Source organism: Muntiacus reevesi, chromosome 1 (genome assembly GCF_963930625.1).
Source record: "Muntiacus reevesi chromosome 1, mMunRee1.1, whole genome shotgun sequence".
In the NCBI taxonomy this organism is placed as follows: Eukaryota; Metazoa; Chordata; class Mammalia; order Artiodactyla; family Cervidae; genus Muntiacus; species Muntiacus reevesi.
The window spans coordinates 127,406,154-127,421,909 of NC_089249.1; the positions used below are offsets into that span (position 1 = coordinate 127,406,154).

General features: G+C 42.6%; 1 protein-coding gene across 2 annotated transcripts in view; it reads right to left on the bottom strand.

Annotated features, from left to right (window-relative positions):
- Positions 1–15,756, bottom strand: part of AK5 (adenylate kinase 5) — a 258,098-nt gene that overhangs the window by 34,176 nt on the left and 208,166 nt on the right. The gene's annotated exons all lie outside the window — the stretch shown is intronic.

Below are 15,756 nucleotides of genomic sequence, written 5' to 3' on the forward strand. Positions count from 1 at the left end.
TGGGAGCCATGGATACAGTGGCAAACGGGACACAGGCCTTGCCCTCAAAGATTGTGTCCATGGAGGGCAGAGGGTGTTACAGACAAACAAGAGCGGTCACTACAGGTGGTCTAGTGGGGAGAAGTGCAGAGGGCGCAGGGGAGGGTCCACAGTCCCAATCTGGAGGACACGCTCAGCAGATAAGTTTCCTGGGGCCCTGAATCTGCTCATGAGCAAAGCAGGGACCATGGCGCCTAATATATGGTGACCGCTCAACAAATGCTAGCCGTTACTTTTTGTTTTTGTAATTCAGAAAATAATGCAAGCAATTTTAATTTAATCTAGAGACAGGTGCTTTATTTACAAATATTTAGATTAATAGCATTTTGCTACACCAAATGAAGAGTACAGCAGTTTGGATAAATCCTGTCACAGAAACAATTAGGACCCACTGTGACTAACTTTGGGAATTAGGGTGTTGCACCTAAACAAGCCTTTAGTTTGTGGTTGTTAGTCACTACTTTTAAAATCAGTTGTTTTCAGATTTATGGTTACCAAAGAGGCAAGGTGAGGGGGATAAGTTAGGAGTTTGGGATAAACATACACACACTAGTATATATAAAATAGATAACCAACAGGGTCCTAGTGTATAGCACAAGGACCTCTACTCAATTTTTATAATAACCTAATAGGGAAAAAAATCTGAAAAAGAACAGACAAATATATACGCAAAACTGAATCACTGTGCTATACACTTGAAACTAGCACAACGTGTATCAACTCTACTTCAATAAAAAATTGTTTTCACAAATATCATATATTAATGCATATATATGGAATCTAGAAAGATGGTACTGATGAACCTATTTGCAGGGGAGCAATGGAGACAAAGACATAAAGAACAGACTTATGGACACGGCGGGTGCTGAAAAGGAGAGGGTGAAATGAATGGAGAGTGTAGCATGGAACATATACACTAGCATACGGAAAATAGATCGCCGTGAGAATCGGCTGTATGGCTCAGGAACAGGGGCTTTGTGACAATCTAGAAGGGTGGGATGGGGAGGAAGATGGGAGGGAGGTTCAAGAGGGGGTGGACCTATGTGTTTCTATGGCTGATCCATGTTGATATGTGGCAGAAACCAATACAATATTATAATTATCCTTCAATTAGAAATTTAAAAAATATTTAAAAAGAAAAAAATCGTTTTCATTTTTAAATAATCATAAAATTACAGAAGAGTTATGAGTACAAAGAACTGTCTGAAACATTTGCGAATCAGCTGCCAACCTGATGCCTCATCGTTACTGAACACTTTAACATCATTTCCTCCAGACCAGGAGCCAAGCACATCCTCCTACATAACTGCATCTTTGGGCCTTATTCACATGTCAATGGAATTGTCCCACTCATCTCAATAATGTCCTCTGAATCCAATGGATCAAGTTCAGAATCATGTGCTGCATTTAGTGGTTGTGTCTTTCTGGTCTTCTTCCATATGGGCCAGCTCCTCTGTATTTCACTGACACTTTGGAAGATTATAAATACTTATTTTACAGAATGTCCCTCAGCATGAATTTTTCTATTGTTTTCTAGCTACTGATACTCATGATCTCCCATATTCCTTTAATGAACATTACATCCTGATTCTTTCATTGTCTCCCCCACCAAGTTCAACTAGTTGCTAAGTTGCAAGATTTTACGCCTTAAAAAATATTAATAGTTAACTTTTGCCAAGTGCTTACTGTACTGGTCACTGTTCTAAGCACTTTATGTGTATTAATTTTAAATAATCTTAAGAGAGGCAGACATTGGTATTATCCCCATTTTACAGATGGGAAAGTAGAGTCACAAAGAAGTTGACTGCCTTAGGTGGCATGAGTAAGTGAATAGCAAGTCTAGGATTTGAAGCCTGAACTCTGGCTCTCAGAGGTGTTCCCTCCTCTTTTGGCTGCTGTGCCCAGGTTTACCTGCCACGTTTCAGGTCCTAATGCTCTTAGTGTACAGAAGGCATCCTGCCTCTGTGTGGGGCAAAGGGTGAGGCTTTGGGGTCCAGCAGACCCACGAGCAGGATGATTTGCCTGAAAAGCATGTCACTTCCCAGCTGCAGAGCATTCTGTGGCTTCCCTTTTTCCAGCTCCTTAGAGTGGCATTTATAGATTCTAGGAGCTAGTTCCATTCAGCCTCTCCAACTTTTTTCTACATTTCTTATCCTCACCCAACATTGTCCTGTACAACCACAGACTGTCCTTTCATCAAGACATACTTAAAAAAAAAAGCTTTTCTAACTGTGAGATAATTTGCAGATTCACATTTGTAAGAATAATATAGAGAGATCCCATGAATCCTTTACCATTTTCCCTAGTGGTGACATTTTGTACAACTACATCACATCACAATATCACAACCAGACTATTAGCACTGATGTAGTATAGAAGTAAAACATTCCCGTCAGTGCCGGAGTCCCTTATGCTATCCTTTTATAACCACACCCACTTCTCTCTACACACACATCCTTAACCTCTGGCAACCACTAAATCTGTATATAATTTTGTCATTTTGAGAGAATTGCATCAATGGAACCATAGGCATCAAGATATAGTTTTCCAATGTGCTTTTGCTCTTCCCGTCTTCAGCCTGGATGGCTTCCACTTTCCACTCTATCAAGATTCTCTTCATCCCATGGGTCTGGATCCAATGTTTCCCCCTTCCAGCAGGAATCAGCCTGTCCACATCGCCTCTTCTGGGGTGAGTGATGTAATCCCCCACTCGGGTGCCCTTGGCCTGTTTCACACTTGGTCTAAGCCTCCCACTAGACCTTCTGCCCCACAGCATCTACACAGTACTTGGCCATGGCGAAGTGAGTGAAGTTGCTCAGGCGTGTCCGACTCTTTGCGATCCCGTGGACTGTAGCCCGCCAGGCTCCTCTGTCCATGGGATTCTCCAGGCAAGAATACTGGAGTGGGTTGCCATTAGGTGCTTCTTAATGCTTGGAGGATTTCCCGGTTAAAAGGAAATATGTAACACCAAAATGTAAAACATGATTGAGGTTTTAGCATGGAGGTGAGCACTTACAACTTGTCCTGTAATTTTCCTGTCTGGCCTCTCTTCATCTTCAAAACTCCTTTCTCGGAACAACTGGCAACAAACCTCCTGAGGGGCAGTACTTGTGGTCCCTCATTAGTGGAAGGGCCTCTCACTCCCTCTCTTTTGCCTTGGCAGCGAATCCAGGAAACGTCCACGCTTTGACTTCTGCTCATTTGTAGAGCTGCTCTCGACCAAATGGTAAGGGTTCAGAGCGCTCCCCGTATTGTCATGGTGGCCGAGATGTACCAGGAAAACAGCAATTACAGAGGCTCGAAAAAATAATGCAGACCACTTAGCAGGAGAGGCTGATTGCCAGCTGATGCTATCTATGCTTGCTCCGAGCACCATGACTCCTGTCTCCTGAGATAACAGGAATGGAGAGTGGGAACAAAGGAGGGCCACTCTGGGCAGAAGTGCTTCCATAAAAGGAGGGAGGGAAACAAAGGGCTAGGCTCTGGCAGCAGCCACGAGGGCTTCTGTAGCTGGATTTACCTACAGACTCTTTCTTGAGGATGGCTGGAAGCCAGTCATGTGGAAAAAGATATTTTCAGCCTTGGCTTACAGGGCAAAAATGCTATGTTTCAATTATTTTCTTCCTTCAGCATTCTCCTAATATGACTATTATAATTTTTGTTCCTCTCAAATGTTATTTAATAAATCTTGACACAAAGGCAATTAAAACATCTTCAGCTCAAATTAACCACAGCTGTGTGTGAAACAACAGCCGATGTTCCAGTTAGAAACCTTTCGTGGGAGCAACAGCTGCAAATTCTTAACATTCTTTGGGCAAATGGGGCAGGCACAGTGGAATTTTAAGTAATCTCCACAATGGTTTGATTTTTCCCGCGGCTCCAAACCAGGGAACAAAGTGATTTTTATCACTGCCGAGAAGGCACCAAAACTGCTGGGAGATGTAGGAATTTTCATAGGGTGTCACTGACATTTCTTTGAGGCCTTCACTTAATGCATTGAAACAAAAAACTATGGAGCCTTGATATCCTTCCAGGATAATTTGTTACATGAGGAAAACTCTTCTGAAGTGATTTTCACATATCTGAACAAGTGGGCTGCATTCTCTCCTGAGATGACTGACAGGAGATGGGGAGCTGTCACATTTATTGTCATCCCACTGATTTTTCCTGTATCGTTATTCAGGCTTAATCCCTGAACAAACGGATGCACAATACTGCGTGGTGTGATTCACGAAGGCAGCCTGGGGTAGGAGGTTCCATTTTAAAAGCGTCTGTCAACACTTTAAAAAAAGAAAAGGTGAAAAATCTTTATTCTCAACCACCAATGTAATTTCAAATTTTCTCCATGTGAGGCCAAAGGTGCCATATTGTGAGAAGTGCAGATGCGGTGAGCCTCCACTTCACGGCACAGTGTATCCCTGCCGCTTCCGCAGGGCCTCAGTGGGTAAAGACCTTGCCTGCCAGTGCAGGAGGCACAGGAGCCATGGGTTTGATCTCTGGGTCCCGAAGATCCCCTGGAGGAGGAGGTGGCAACCCACTCCAGTATTCTTGCCTGGAAAATCCCATGCAGAAGAGCCTGGTGGGCTACAGTCCGTGGGGTCACGAAGGGTTGACACGACTGAGTGACTCACACACCAACACAACGCTGCACTGAGGAAGGGGAGCGCCTGCAGGAGGCCTGGGAGCCACCGGCCCATGGCTGGACTCGCTTTCCTGCCTTCTCCTGGGCACCTGGTATTCTGTAGGGCTGAAACAAGCTGCATCACGTCAGCATGTCCACCTCAGCCACCTTCTCCAGGGTGCTTTCTATCTTCAGGGGCAATACTCTCAGGGGACACCTCCTGGATTCATTAGTGGGGTTCCCTGCAGGAGAAGACCTGCCTCCTAAGCGCCTTTGCAGGGTGCTTGGCTTTAGGAAGAAAAGAATGAAATGGCAAATCTGGTGTGTTAGAGCCCATTCTGTGTTTAGGAAGAAAGTGAATGATGATGCCATGTTGACCATTAGTCGAGTTCAATACAGTTGGTCAGTCGTGTCCAACTCTTTGTGACCTCACGGACTGCAGCACACCAGGCTTCCTTGTCTATGACCACCTCCCAGAGCTTACTCAAGCTCAAGTTCATTGAGTCGGTGATGCCATTCAACCATCTCATCCTCTGTTGTCCCCTTCTCCTCCTGCCTTTAATCTTTCCCAGCATCAGGGTCTTTTCCAATGAGTCAGTTCTTTGAATTAGGTGGCCAAAGTATTGGAGCTCCAGCTTCAGCTTCAGGTCTTCCAATGAATATTCAGGATTGATTTCCTTTAAGATTGATTGATTGGATCTCCTTGCAGCCCAAGGGACTCTCAAGAATCTACAACACCGCAATTCAAAAGCATAAATTCTTCGGCACTCAGCTTTCTTTATAGTCCAACTCTTACGACCGTACATGACTACTGGAAAGACCATAGCCTTGACTAGAGGGACCTTTGTCAGGAAAGCAATGGCTCTGCCTTTTAACATACTATCTAGATTGGTCATAGTTTTTCTTCCAAGGAACAAACATCTTTTAATTTCAAGGCTGAAGTTACCATCTGCAGTGATTTTGAAGACCAAGAAAATAAAGTCACTCACTGTTTCAATTGTTTCATCCAGCCTGGCATTTCTCATGATGTCCTCTGCATATAAGTTAAAAAAGCAGGGTGACGATATAGTATTGATGTACTCCTTTCCTAGTTTGGGACCAGCCTGTTGTTCCTTGTCCAGTTCTAACTGGTGCTTCTTGACCTGCATACAGATTTCTCAGGAGGCAGGTAAGGTGGTCTGGTATTCCTATCTCTTGAAAAATTTCCCACAATTTGTTGTGATCTACACAATCAAAGGCTTTGGCATAGTCAATAAAGCAGAAGTAGGTGTTTTTCTGGAATTCTCTTGCTTTTTCGATGTTCCAATAGATGTTGGCAATTTGATCTCTGGTTCCTCTGCCTTTTCTAAATCCAGCTTGAACACCTGGAAGTTTCACGGTTCATATACTGTTGAAGGTTGGCTTGGAGAATTTTGAGGATTACTTTACTAGTGTGTGAGATGAGGGCAATTGTGTGATAGTTTGAACATTTTTTGGCATTGCCCTTCTTTGGGATTGGAATGAAAACTGACTTTTTCCAGTCCTGTGGTCACTACTTAGTTTTCTATATTTGCTGGCATATTGAGTGTGGCACTTTCACAGCATCATCTTTTAGGACTTGAAGTAGCTCAGCTGGCCCACTTGACTTTGCATTCCAGGATGTCTGGCTCTAGGTGGGTGATCACACCATCATGGTTATCTGGGTCATGAAGATCTTTTTTTTTGTACAGTTCTGTGCATTCTTGCTACCTCTTCTTAATATCTTCTGCTTCTCTTAGGTCCGGACTGTTTCTGTCCTTTGTTGTGCCCATCTTTACCTGAAATGTTCCCTTGGTATGTCTATTTCTTGAAGAGCTCTCTAGTCTTTCCCATTCTATTGTTTTCCTCTGTTTCTTTGCATTGATCACTGAGGAAGTCTTTCTTACCCCTCCTTGCTATTCTTTGGAACTTTGCATTCAAATGGGTATGTCTTTCTTTTTCTCCTTTGCCTTTAGCTTCTTTTCTTTTCTCAGCTATTTGTAATTAGCTGAACAGGTTGATAATTAGCTGAATCCCAAATACAAAAAAAAAAAATGCATGGACGTAGTTTCTATTATACTTAACAATCTTTTGAATAGTAATGGTGAAAACAGGTGATGTTCAGAAAACTAAGATCATGGCATCTGGTCCCATCACCTCATGGCAAATTGATGGGGAGACAGTGGAAACAGTGTCAGACTTTATTTTTTGGGGCTCCAAAATCGCTGCAGTTGGTGACTGCAGCCATGAAATTAAAAGACGCTTACTGCTTGGAAGGAAAGTTATGACCAGCCTAGATAGCATATTAAAAAACAGAGACATTAGTTTGCCAACAAAAGTCCGTCTTGTCAAGGCTATGGTTTTTCCAGTGGTCATGTATGGATGTGAGAGTTGGACTGTGAAGAAAGCTGAGCGCTGAAAAATTTCTGCTTTTTGAACTATGATGTTGGAGAAGACTCTTGAGAGTCCCTTGGACTGCAAGGAGATCCAACCAGTCCATCCTGAAGGAGATCACTCCTGGGTGTTCATTGGAAGAACTAATGCTGAAGCTGAAACTCCAGTACTTTGGCCACCTCATGTGAAGAGCTGACTCATTTGAAAAGACCCTGACGCTGGGAGGGATTGGGGGCAGGAGGAGAAGGGGACAACAGAGGATGAGATGGCTGGATGGCACAACCGACTCGATGGGCATGAGTTTGAGTAAACTCCGGGAGTTTGTGATGGACAGGGAGGCCCAGCGTGCTGCGATTCATGGGGTCGCAAAGAGTTGGACACAACTGAGTGACTGAACTGAACTGAACTGAAAGCAGGCAATGGTGTCACTGGTTGAGATTTTATTGTATCCTGGTAACTGTAGGATAGCAAGGAGATCGACCCAGTCAATCCTGAAGAAAATCAAAACTGAACATTCATTGGAAGGACTGATTATGAAGCCGAGGCTCCAATACTCTGGCTACCTGATGCAAAGAGCTGACTCACTGGAAAAGACCCTGATGCTGGGGAAGACTGAAGGCAAGAGGAGAAGAGAGTAGCAGAGGATGAGACGGTTGTATAGAATCATTGACTAAATGGACACGGACTTGGACAAACTCTAGGAGATAGAGAGGGACAGGGAGGCCTAGCAGTTCATGGTGTTGCAAGGAGTCGGACATGACTTAGCAACTGAACAACAACAACAATAACAAGAAGAGGTCACTCATCTTTTTAGCTCTTCCTGAGTTACATCTGCAGGGCTTCATCCACATCAAAGTTGGAATCAAACATAATCCAACAACAAAGATGGGGACTAGCCATCACTCTGAGATGCCCAGACCACTTATAGGAAATTAAGATATATAATAGTGTGTGTGTTTACACATACATACACATATATGTATACATATACATATACATATACATACATATATATATATATATATATATATATATATATATATATGACTGTACATGTCCAAATACATGTATCTGGTTTGGAAAGCTCATAACATTTACTTTTTCAAGGCAAAGCAGAGAGGACAGCATTCCACAGGTTCTAATGTCATAAGCAATGTTCTTTAGGCCTTAATTCCCATCTCATCCCATCCTCAAGGTTCTTTAAACCTCTTCAGCACCACTGGGTCTCATTACTAACCCAATTTTAGCTCCTCTTTGATGTTGCTGAACCTAGGAGTGCATCATTACTTGGGTCTGTCCTCCCATCCTGCTCACATCTTGTTCTCCCTGTCTCGTTTCCCTTAACCTCTGATTGTTTCCCTGGTGGCTCAGATGGTAAAGAATCTGCCTGCAAAGTAGGAGACCCAGGTTCAGTCCCTGAATCAGGAAGATCCCCTGGAGAAGGGAATGGCAATCCACTCTAGTATTCTTGCCTGGAGAATTTCATAGAAAGAGGAGCCTGGCAGGCTACACTCCATGGGGACATGACTGAACGACTAATACTTTGACTTCTCAACTTGTCCTCTGTTCTCACTGTGACCTCAGCGAGTTGCTCTGTTCCCTTGGGGCTCCATTTCCTGAGCAGCTGGGTTCCAGACCCATTCTCGTAACTCTGAATATTTTACACCCTTTGAATTTTATTGTGTCTGTGATGAGAACCACCAGCCTGCTCTCTGCCCAACCTACCGTTTACTTGACTTGCGTCTACTCTGGGTTGCTAAGAATTCCCCAAGAAGGTCAGAGCCAACTGGGTTTCTATCTAACTTCTTAAAAGCTCTTAATGTTTCTTGATAGATATATTCCTCTTTTGCTGATACCAAATTTGATGTCCACAGATAGATTCTAATATATTTCCCCATTGTCCTCAAATCCTCAAACAGATTTTCAGTCTTCTCACTTTTAATAGGCATTTCAGTCCTTCTATTATTCACTATTAAGGTGAAGATTATCTTCTTTCCTCAACATTTTCAAAATGTGTATCTTTATCCTTTGTTCCCCATCTCTCCTTTCTCTCATTTGGAAGATATACATCTATGTGGGCTTCCTAGGTGTTGCCAGTGGTAAAGAACCCACCTGCCAATTCAGGAGACATTAAGAGATGTGGGTTTGATTCCTGGGTTGGGAAGATCCCCTGGAGGAGGGCATGACAACCACTCCAGTATTCTTGCCTGGACAATCCCACAGACAGAGGAACCTGGCAGGCTGTAGTCCATTGGGTAGCAAAGAGTTGGACATGACTGAAATGACAGCATGCACGCAAACAATTAGCTAGCTCTAAGGCTAACTTTTCTGCTTTGCCTCTTGTAGCATTTCGGCATTTTCTGTCATAGTGTTTTCATAGGATATAGTAGCCATCTATCTACAGTTTACTTAAAGTCTGTCTTCCATATTAGACTCTATAGGACATGAGTATACTTTGCTTACCTCAGTGCCCCAACATAGTGCTTGAAACACAAATGTCTACTGTATTTATAATAAGCCATCCAGTTTTTTTTCTTTGTAAATTTTATTTTTATGTGTTTATTTACGTGGCTGCAGTGGATCTTAGTGGTGGCACTTGGACTCTCAGTTGCATCATGTGGGATCTAGTTCCCCAACCAGGGATTGAACCCAGGCCCCCTGCATTGGGAGTGCAGAGTCACAACCACTGGACCACCAGGGGTGTCTCAGGTGTCTACTTCTTAATAGTGGCTGAAATAGCAAATAATTTAATGACGAATGGATCCTCTCCTCCTGCCAGTTCCAAAAACTCTTTCTTGTCCACATTAAATTTACTACTCTGTTAGCACTATCTCTTCCATAAGCAGCATACTTAGTTCTTCCCAATCCAAATAAAAACATTTCCACCACTGTCTGTATCTTCTAGTTGTCTCTACATTCTTTTCTCTTTTTTTTCCCCCAGTAGCCTAAAACTGCCCAGTTCAATTTCCTCCTCTTTTATTGACTCTCTAGCCTCTTGCAAGCTATTTTCTTCTCTTATTACTCTCTGAAATTGATCTTTTAAAGTTCAACAGTAAGAACTTCCCTGGTGGTCCAGTGGTGAAGAACCTGTCTTTCATTGCAGGGGACTCAGGTTTGATCCCTGGTCAGGGAACTAAGATCTCAACACGCTGAGGGGCACCAAAGCCCAAGCACCATAAGTAAGACTTGGCATGGCCTAAGTAAACAAATATAAAAAAAATAGAGTTCAATAGTAATTGCATAATTGTCATATTATTCAATGATCCTCTTCTAGACTTAACTGTTTTTGACTCTTTAGTAGCATTTAACATTGCTGATAAACAGCTTAAAAATCTTGTCCTGTGACTTCCAGACACATAACTTGCCCATGTTCTCTCCTTTTCTTTGCCAGATAGAAGCTCACAGAGAGCAGAAATTGCTTCATTTATGTTGATCTCCCCAGGGAACTTTGGGAAGCATCACAGGCAATTGTTGATGAATTGATGTCTAGGAGACCTGTGGTCCCATGACAGTGACAACTATACTCCTTTTCACACTAAAGGAACTCTGGATCAAAGGACTAAAGTTCTAGGTTCACACCCTAGACTGACTTTAACAGAGTCACTTGTCCTCTCTGAGCATCAGCCTCTTCAGTTACAAAACAGGTAATGCCTACTGGCTGTGAGGACAAAATGTGATAATGCAAATAAATTGCCTGGACCAGTAGTTGGCATGGTGAAACACTCAATAAACATCATGATTATCATCTGTAAAACGAGGCAGCTCATGTTAGTGATGCTTAGAAGTACTACCAGCTCTAACGTCCCATGCTTTTTACAAAGATTGCATACAGCATTTTTATACTGCAGTACAATTTTAGCATCTTTAAAGATGGATAGTCTTCACAGTTATAGCCTGTGAAGGTTTCAAATGTCTTTTGCGAATCAAACTATCCTATTTTTAGATAGTCCTCGAAGTTGTTTAAAAATCTATCAGAAAAAAAAGTCATTTTAAGAAAAAAAAGTTAACAGATTTCTGCCTCTTGAAATATTTCCTTCTCTCTAAATGAAAACGGGCTTCAAGGTTGGGTTTGGGCTTTTGTAACTGAATGATTTCTTTCAGAGAAAAGCCATTCTGCCATCAGATCATGAAATGACTATGCCCTAGGAACGATCCTCAACTATTGTGGCCCATGAATCACTTAAACATCCTGTATCTGGGTGAGCTGTGTCATCATGCTGAGTTTCAGTAGGGTAGCTGGGAATTGACTCTCTCTGACCAAAAGCTATTAAGAAAAACAGAACTTTATCCTCAAAGACAGTACCTCTATTATTTCTGAAACACATTGCTGCTTCAAGTTATTTGCCAAATAGGATGAAGCATGCCTGCTGATAGAGTCAGCCAAAGACTATGTGAAAGAATTTCACATGGGACAGGGATCTTTTTCACTTTTTTGTTTTTTAACTGAAAGTCTAATAAACTTGAAGTTGCTGCATCTTTTTCTCATCTTCTGAGTTGTGGACTTGGCATGTGGGATCCTAGTTCCCTAATGAGGGATCGAACCCACTCCCACCTGCACTGGAAGTGCAGTCTTCACCCTAAGTCCTGCGACTGGGAATTTCTTGACAGGAGTGTGAGTGTTCTCATTCACTCAGTCATGTCTGATTCTTTGTGACCTCATGGACAGTAGCCCTCTAGGCTCCTCTGTCCATAGACATTTTCAGGCAAGGGTACTGAAATCGATCAGTTCAGTTTAGTTCAGTCCCTCAGTCATGTCTGACTCTTTGCAACCACATGGACTGCAGCACGCCAGGCTTCCCTGTCCATCACCAACTCCTGGAGTTTACTCAAACTCACATCCATTGAGTCGGTGATGTCATCCAACCATCTCATCCTCTGTTATCCCCTTTTCCTTCCGCCTGCAATCTTTCCCAGCATCAGGGTCTTTTCAGATGAGTCAGTTCTTCACATCAGGTGGCCAAAGTATTGGAGTTTCAGTGTCAGCATCAGTCCTTCCAATGAACACCCAGGACTGATTTCCTTTAGGATGGACTGGTTGGATCTCCTTGCAGTCCAAGAGACTCTCAAGAGTCTTCTCCAACACCACAGTTCAAAAGCATCAGTTCTTTGGTGCTCAGCTTTCTTTATAGTCCAACTCTCACATCCATACATGACTACTGGAAAAACCATAACTTTGACTAGACAGACCCTTGTTGGCAAAGTAATGTCCCTGTTTTTTAACATGCTGTCTAGGTTGGTCATAACTTTTCTTTCAAGGAGTAAATGTCTTTTAATTTCATGGCTGCAATCACCATCTGCAGTGATTTTGGAGCCCAAAAAAGTAAAGTCTGTGACTGTTTCCACTGTCTCCCCATCTATTTGCCATGAAGTGATGGGACCAGATGCCATGATCTTAGTCTTCTGAATGTTGAAACTTTAAGCCAACTTTTTCACTCTCCTCTTTGACTTTCATCAAGAGGCTCTTTAGTTCTTCTTCCCTTTCTGCCATAAGGGTGGTGTCATCTGCATATCTGAGGTTATTGATATTTCTCCCAGCAATCTTGACTCCAGCTTGTGCTTCTTCCAGCCCAGCATTTCTCACGATGTACTCTGCATATAAGTTAAATAAGCAGGGTGACAATATACAGCCTTGACATACTCCTTTTCCTATTTGGAATCAGTTTGTTGTTCCATGTCCAGTTCTAACTGTTGCTTCTTGACCTGCATACAGATTTCCCAAGAGGCAGGTCAGGTGGTCTGGTATGCCCATCTCTTGAAGAATTTTCCAGTTTGTTGTGGTCCACACAGTCAAAGATTTTGGCATAGTCAATAAAGAAGAAGTAGACGTTTTTCTGGAACTCTCTTGCTTTTTTGATGATCCAATAGATGTTGGCAATTTGATCTCTGGTTCCTCTGCCTTTTGTAAATCCAGCTTGAACATCTGGAAGTTCATGGTTCACATACTGTTGAAGCCTGGCTCGGAGAATTTTGAGCATTACTTTACTAGCGTGTGAGATGAGTGCAATTGTGCGGTAGTTTGAGCATTCTTTGGCATTGCCTTTCTGTGGAATTGGAATGAAAACTGACCTTTTCCAGTCCTTTGGCCACTGCTGAGTTTTCCAAATTTGCTGGCATATTGAGTGCAGCACTTTCACAGCATCATCTTTTAGGATTTGAAATAGCTCAACTGGAATTCCATCACCGCCACTAGCTTTGTTCGTAGTGATGCTTTCTAAGGCCCACTTGACTTAGCATTCCAGGATGTCTGGCTCTAGGTGAGTGATCACACCATCGTGATTATTTGTGTCGTGAAGATCTTTTTTGTATAGTTCTTCTGTGTATTCTTGCCACCTCTTCTTAACCTCTTCTGAATATTAACTGGAATGGGTAGCCATTTCCTACTCCAGGACATCTTCCTGACCCAGGAATTGGACCTGTATCTCTCGTATCTCCCATATTGGCAGGTAGATTCTTTACCACTGAGCTAGAAGGGAACCCCCACACTACATGTGATCTTAGCCAAAAGGCCAAGAAGCAGTTTTTGTTAAGAAGGACTGTGCCTTATTTATCAATACCTGGTGTATAGTTATTAAATTATGGAGCTTCAGGGAGGTAGCCTTGAACATAACATTGGGAGTCAGGAGACCTTGGTTCTAGAGCGTTTCTGGTTTGAACTAGCAGGGTAACCTTGGGAGAGTCACTCTGTATCCTCAGATGCTAGCTTCCTTGTCTGTAAATCAGAGTCTCTGTTAAATTAGTGGTCTTCTGTGCTATTTTACATCATTGTCTTGTTCAGTTGCCCAATCATGTCCCACTCTTTGAGACCCCATGGACTGCAGCACACCAGGCCTCCCTCTCCCTCACCATCTCTCAAAGTTTGCCCATCTTCTTGTCCATTGCATCGGTGATGCCATGCCATCATCTCATCCTCTGACACCCCCTTCTCCTTCTGCCATCAATCTTTCCCAGCATCAGGGACTTTTCCAATGAGTCAGCTGTTCACATTAGATTACCAAAATACTGGAGTTTCAGCTTCAGCATCAGCCCTTCCAATGAGTATTCAGGGTTGATCTCCCTTAAGACTGACTGGTTTGATCTCCTTGCTGTCCAAGGGACTCTCAAGAGTCTTCTCCAGGACCACAGTTGGAAGGTGTGAATTCTTCAATGCTCTACCTCCTTTACAGTTCAGCCCTCACCACTGTTTATGACCACTGGGAAGACCACAGCCTTGACTACATGGAACTTTGTCGGCAGAGTAATCGCTCTGCTTAACACACTGCCTAGGTTTGCCACAGCTTTCCTGCCAAGAAGCAAACATCTTCTGACTTTATGGTTGCAGTCACCATCTGCAGTGATTTTAGAGCCCAAGAGGAGGAAATCTGTCACTACTTCCACTTTTTCCCTCTCTATTTGCCATGAAGTAATGGGGCTGGATGCCACAATCTTAGTTTTTTTAATATTTAGTTTAAACTGGCTCTTTCACTTTCCTCCTTCACTCTTATCAAGAGGCTCTTTAGCTCCTTTTTGCTTTCTGCCATTAGAGTGATACCATCCCCACATCTGAGGTTGTTGATGTTTCTCCCGCCTATCTTGATTCCAGCTTGGAACTCATCCAGTCTGGCATTTCTTGGTGCTCAGTGTATGGATTAAGCAAACAGGGTGAGAGCAGACAGTCCTGAAGTACTCCTTTCTTAGTCTCAAACCAATCATTTGTTCCATACAGGGTTCTAACTGTTGCTCCTTGACCCACATAGAGGTTTCTCAGGAGACAGGTAAGATGGTCTGGTATTCCCAGCTCTTTACGAGCTTTCCATGGTTTATTATGATCCACACAGTCAGAGGCTTTGGCGTAGTCGATGAAACAGAGGCAGATATTTTTCTGGAAACATCTGTATTTTACATTATGTTTCTAAACATCACAGCTTCTTTTCAACAGTGCTTCTCTGTGAGGAAATACTACTCATCCTCACCTTTTAAACTCAACTCATACGGATTTTTGCAGAAACTATTAATAACATCTGTGGCTGGTGATTTATATAAGTGATAGTGAAAGGTCTCCAGTCAATAAATTTTGAGAAACAAAAGATGCATTAGTAAAGCTCTGGCCAATAATGTGTCAAAAGTGCCCAAGTGCCAGTGAAATGTAGGCAGAGGTGGATATGTGTCACATTTAGGCAGAGGGTTTTATGGCCAATATACGTGGTTTACTGTATGTCTTTTCACCTTGCTGTAATACTAGCAATATTTTGAACATCAGGGGATCAATTAACATGGTTACCAGAGTGAAGCCCAGGCAAGACATGTAGCATTAGTCCAGAACAAGAAGAAGAAGAAGAGGTGGAGGAAGAAGACAAAAAAGAAGAAACATCTTTATCACTCTATAACTCAGAGATTTTTAGAACAGCTTACTTGTTACTACAGCATAACCTAGCTTCAACAGCATAACCTGGCTTCCTCTGACTGATACACTGCCAAAATTCACTGTGCATCAGAATCGCCTGTGGAGGTTGAAAAAGTTCCTGAATCAGTATTCCCTGTCACACTATGATCTTAGGCATGCATTAAATGATTGTAATAGGCAATTTATAATAGGCAATAAACTGAACTTCTCCTTTCTATTTTTTCCTCCTTTTATATAAAATCATTTTTCTCTACTGTACAGAGTAGTTTTATGAACCCCTGGGGTTGAGGCCTTGAAATTTACAGTTTTAGAAAGTTCTCCAGGG